Below are 6,152 nucleotides of genomic sequence, written 5' to 3'. Positions count from 1 at the left end.
AAACATTCAAGGATGTCTCTATAAAATAGAGACAACCAAGAATGAGTTTGTCCAACATCGAAAGTGGAACATAAAACATTCAAGGTTGTCTCTATAAAATAGAGATAACCAAGAATGAGTTTGTCCCACATCGAAAGTGGAACATGAAACATTCAAGGATGTCTCTATAAAAGAGAGACAACCAAGAATGAGTTTTTCCCACATCGAAAGTGGAACATAAAACATTCAAGGATGTCTCTATAAAATAGAGATAATCAAGAATGAGTTTGTCCCACATCGAAAGTGGAACATAAAATATTCAAGGATGTCTCTATAAAATAGAGACAACCAAGATGAGTTTGTCCCACATCGAAAGTGAAACAAAAAACATTCAAGGATGTCTCTATAAAATAGAGATAACCAAGAATGAGTTTGTCCCACATCGAAAGTGGAACATGAAACATTCAAGGATGTCTCTATAAAAGAGAGACAACCAAGAATGAGTTTTTCCCACATCGAAAGTGGAACATAAAACATTCATGGATGTCTCTATAAAATAGAGATAATCAAGAATGAGTTTGTCCCACATCGAAAGTGGAACATAAAATATTCAAGGATGTCTCTATAAAATAGAGACAACCAAGATGAGTTTGTCCCACATCGAAAGTGAAACAAAAAACATTCAAGGATGTCTCTATAAAATAGAGATAACCAAGAATGAGTTTGTCCCACATCGAAAGTGGAACATGAAACATTCAAGGATGTCTCTATAAAAGAGAGACAACCAAGAATGAGTTTTTCCCACATCGAAAGTGGAACATAAAACATTCATGGATGTCTCTATAAAATAGAGATAATCAAGAATGAGTTTGTCCCACATCGAAAGTGGAACATAAAATATTCAAGGATGTCTCTATAAAATAGAGACAACCAAGATGAGTTTGTCCCACATCGAAAGTGGAACAAAAAACATTCAAGGATGTCTCTATAAAAGAGAGACAACCAAGAATGAGTTTCATAAATTCGCAAGCCCATCAAATATATATGGGCTAATACGAATTTCTAGTATTCATTTATTTGTAAAAATTGTTTTTAAATATAAAAAACAATTTTTATAAATAAAAATATTTTTTTTATTAAATTCGATTTTTTTTAAAAAAAAATCGAATTATTGCGTCACCGTGACGACGCCCACTCGCGGGGCAGCGAGTGGGCGTCACGCGTCGAATGGGAGGCCGCCACGTCGCCTCGGCGCGTGGCGGAACGTGTCGTGCCGCGTCTCGCGGGAACGGCACCCGGCACGGCATCGGCACGGAATGGCGACGACACGGGCTGCTGCAACGCGTGCCGCCGCGGTTCCGTTCCTCCGGAACGAAATAAGGCACCGCAACGGCACGCGTTGCGGATGCTCTTAGGTGGCCATATAGTACTGGCCCGGGGCCTGGTCGGCACGTAGGAGGCAGTCCATTGTCTGGCCCGGGCTAATCGCTATGTAGTCTTTGGTGAGCGGAGTGGTGTAGCAACCGTCGGTCGCGATCAATGTGAGGGCGTGGCGCGCCACCCCGAAGAAGAGGATCTCATTCATGGCGGCGTTGACTATGCGTAAGAGGTGCGTCTTGCCATGGTCCACCTTCATAACGAATCTATCTGCAAGGTTCGTAAAATATATGAAATTCTCTATTTCACTTCTATTGTCACACTTTCAATTTTTATTAGTTGCTAATAATTTTGTTCCTTTAGTTTTTTTTTATATATATTTCAGATTGAGATTATTAATTATGGTTCACTAACTCTATTAAACTTTATAATTTTTGTATTATAATTAATTTTTACACTATATAATTCATAATTATGTTGTATAGTAATTTTTAATTAGTGAAAATAATACTCGTCCGTCAACGAAAAATTGCCTATTTTGTCATTGGGATGCCCACAAAAAATAGTCCCATTTTGAATATAGAAACATTCTCGGTCACGTCCGAACTAGCCTCCTCTTGGCTCGTAAGTTGACTACCCTCAGGCGGGTCCCGGGCATGTAAGTTGACTACCCTCAGACAGGTCCAGGTCTGCACGCTCCCGGGCATGTAAGTTGACTACCCTCAGACAAGTCCAGGTCTGCACGCTTGCAAAGTCCCAAGGCAATAAGCCTTGTGCCCACAGGGAAATTAATCCCAGGTAGGCAATAAGCCTTGAGCCCACAGGAAAATTAATCTCAGGTTGCGCATGAAAATGTCACGCCCGCATTTTCTAGGGATAGAAAACACGGTTGATCGCGACTAGGGGAAGATTAAAGAAGCGGGGAAGAAAGGGAAAAACAACACACTTTGACCATAGCTCGAAACAATTGAGAATAGCTCGAATAAAATCAGGGTATCATTGCAACAATCAACAACTCCAACTGAAAATATCTCAACAATACACGAACTCAAACGAAACAATATTTAGCGGAAGCATTCGAGAGAAGAATAATATTATGTATGAAGACACAATATATTCGGAAATTTAAAACAAAGGCAAATCTTCAACAGCTCTGCTCAACACCCACCGCGCTAGTCACAGCTCAACCTGCACATTTTTTAAAAAGAAATGCAGGGCTGAGTACTTGATGCACTCAGTGGACTCATGCCGAAAACATTTTCAATAAAAAATATTTATCATGCCATTGACAAGTGACCTCGGGGTTTTAACTTTGAAAGGACCCGAGTCACTAAAACACTTCACCAACATCATCAACATCACCATACCATATCTGAACATACATGACAAGGAATGTGGCCACATTCCAAGCCACTAGACCGGCCAACTCAAAGAGACAGCGCACGATCTACGGGGTGTACACTAGCCTGAGTAGGGACTCACTCCCTAGTCAGACCCGAATTCGATTAACCATACATAGCAAAAGCCACTTCAGATAGGTCTCATAGCAACACAAAATATGGCATGACAAACATATTTCGCAAAAATAAATATGCTTAGGACATAGTCCTTATTTAAAAAGAGAGCCCACCTCGCAAGCTTAGCTCCTCAACAAACTTTATGTCCCAACCTCAAATGGCGTGCAAAAGTTCACCCTTTTGAAAATAATATGATATGCAAAAATTAGACTTTACACAATAATTTAATTTAAAACAATGCATGCATCCTACTTGTGTATGCTCAAAACATCCTCTAACTTTTCGTCAAAATAACATAAAGTCCTCGTACTTTTCTGATTTAGCTCATCGCCAAGGAAACTGCCCAACACTATTTAATTTGACCCAAACTAAACAAATTCTGACCCGGCCCAAACCAAATAATTAAGGTAGCCCAACTGAAAGAAATAAAGTGGCTTGAATCATGATACTCACAAAAGATTAAGAAAAAATAATTATACTCCCTGCCACTACACCATACGTGTATATACATATTTTTCTAACCCAAAATTAAAAGCAAAAAATTCCCATCTCTTCTTCCTTCCTCTCCTAACAAACACACTCCATGGAGCAAAAAATCTCAGTTCCCACCATAGATCTCTCTAAATCTCAATTCACAGGAACAAAAAAAAAAAAAAATCCCACTCCAGTCACAACTCTCCCTCTCTCTCGGTCTCGCCGGTAAGAGCTCGCCGCCGCTGCTCCAGCCGCCCCAGCTCGCCGGCGTGCGACTGGAAATCGCCGCCGCTGCCCCTGTCACGCTCGGCCTCCGTCGCCGCAGCCACTGTCCGTTCACGACAGGTGAGATCTCTCTCTCCCTTTCCCCCAATCTAAATCTTTTATTAAGTTTTTCTAACATGTTCAATTCAAACATTTTTGGGCAGACATTGGAACTTTAAGAATTGAGCTCGAAGGTAAAAAGAAGGCTACTAAAAGTATTAAAGATTAAATCTTTATCAAAACACATCATTCAACAGTTTCAAGAACATTCAAGGATGAACTAAATTCTCATGGGTGTACTATCGTGGTGATATGCAGTGGAATTTAGGAAAAGAAATATACCTTTATTGCAAAGAGTTGCAGGAAAACAATTTGAAGGACTCTCGGCTCTCTTACTCTAACTATTTCTTCTCAACTGTGATTTCAAGAATTTATATTATGGAATCAAAATATGGAGGTTCCTATTCATGTGATTGAAGAGAAATTACCTTTGTGGAAGAAAGAAAATACGGCAGAATGGATGTTGAATTCACAGTGTGCCTCTTCTTTTTTCTTTTGTTTTGGAGGAATGAGGAAACTGCATTGTGCAGTTGAAGCAAATATACGGAGATGACATATTTTGGTTGGAGATTTTTCAGGGATGTAGGGATGTTGGTGAACCGTGTGATGTTGGGAGGTGAAAAGATTTGAAGTAAAATTGGGCTGCAAAATAGAATTAGGAAGAATTGGTTTTGGGCTTCACAAATGACTTCATTTAATTTGAACAATTGGGCTTCATACAACTAAAGAAAAAGATCCTAGCCCAAATTCAAAAAAAAAAAAACACTGGCTATTCCATCAACATCTAAAAGAATTGAAGGAAATTTTTTTTTTCGGCTACACAAACGACGTCCCTTCAAGAACAACTAAAAAGATAGAAAAAAAAGTCGGGGTATTACAATCTACCCATCTTAACAAAAATTTCGTCCCGAAATTTGCTTATATCATTCGAATAAAATATTTCTCCATTAACTTGTAATCCGATTTCCAAGCAGTTTCCTCGTATCGCTTAATAATTAACAACTATAGTTGAAATAGTATCATCCCCAAAATTTCTTTTGTCATCCAATTCTCAAACGACTTCCAAGTATTCACGATGTTTTCACATACATCACTTTCACGGTTTCAACGAATTTATTTTTCAACTCTTGCACAATCCAATCTATGATAGCATTGATTTTTTTTTCATAATTCAAAATATGAGTACGAGCTCTATTGCTCTTGATCGTAGGGCTCCATTTCATTTCCCTTACGGTAGTTAACAGAATTTCCTCTATAATGTTATTGTATACCACTGTTCGTAAATACTCTGTCACTCATTCGTTAATCTCGTATCAATCAACCACTTATATAGATATCCCGTATAGCACTAAAAGGTTATTGTTGTAAAAGCATTTTCACCACATTTTGTTTCTCAAGATCTAATATCTACATGTATAGCTCAATGTCCGATCCCTTAGCAGCTCGTTATAAGCGCTACGTAGAAGCTGAAAATTTAACACCTCGTGTTCTTGGTTATATCGATGCCTCTAGTTGGTGTATCACTTTTACGCATGTCTGATTATAGAAACTTATTCCCCGTGTGCATTTGAAAAGCTCAACCTCACCCTTTCCTCTAAGTCTAGTATCAAGAACTCGAAAATTGATCAAACAGTCTTACTTGGATATGAACTGATTTCAAAATTGTAGCAACGCTGCTGAAAGTGTCTTAATCAGAAAGGCTGCAGAATTAATCAAGAAAACAAGAACAACATTTCTAGCTCGACTCTTCTTAATCTCATCACCAACTTGAGAAAATTGGGTTGTAAACAAAGCAAGGACTAAACCCATTGAACTTGACACATCCATTCTGAGAATTAAATGGTTTAAACGGTATCAAATAAAATCCATAGAGCTTGAGAATTTACTTATGATGAGAGCTCGAAAGAATATGAGATAGGTCATGAAAACAGGATGAGACTGAATTAAGTCTCAAATTCTATAGTAGGCTGCCAAATAAGATATTTCAATTGTCAAATCAAATTTGCAAAATTTCGGCATCAATGAATGATGGCTCAAACATGTCATGACATGAGATGATCAATCGTGGGAGGGTTTAGAAGCATAGACAAATGTCATGAAGTAGCACTGATCATGGTTCGACGGCATCATGTTATTGAATAATGAAATCACATCAATGGATTCATAGGTTTGCAACCAACGTGAAGATAACTTTTTAGGAAAAATCAGATAGATCAAACACGTTAAGGAAAAAGAGAACACGATAGCCTTAACTTGGTGTTGCAGAAAGAAAAAATCATTGAGCATGAAACAATATATAAAGTGAAACTGAGCTAAAAAGAATTCCACTTCTGCAAGGAAGAACTTGCCGCATGCGTAGTTACGAAATAAAAAGGTGTACAAAAGTTACAAAAAGATATTCCATCCTTTGAAGAAACATGTATGGGAGATGTGATCATACTTGAAGGTCATAACTGCAAACAACTTTAGGAATGAAGTTCA

General features: G+C 38.2%; 1 long non-coding RNA gene across 1 annotated transcript; it reads right to left on the bottom strand.

The window, feature by feature from the left end:
- Nucleotides 1-2,352: 2,352 nt before the first annotated feature.
- LOC121754922 lies at nt 2,353-4,700 on the bottom strand. Its single transcript, XR_006040587.1, has 4 exons — nt 4,100-4,700; nt 3,954-4,026; nt 2,987-3,050; nt 2,353-2,544 (listed from the first exon to the last, which is right to left on the bottom strand). It is a non-coding gene; the product is annotated as an uncharacterized LOC121754922 (long non-coding RNA).
- Nucleotides 4,701-6,152: the final 1,452 nt, after the last annotated feature.

Source organism: Salvia splendens, chromosome 1 (genome assembly GCF_004379255.2).
Source record: "Salvia splendens isolate huo1 chromosome 1, SspV2, whole genome shotgun sequence".
Classification (NCBI taxonomy): domain Eukaryota; kingdom Viridiplantae; phylum Streptophyta; class Magnoliopsida; order Lamiales; family Lamiaceae; genus Salvia; species Salvia splendens.
The sequence above is the reverse complement of the archived record's forward strand: the minus strand, read 5'-3'. Positions and strand labels throughout refer to the sequence as shown.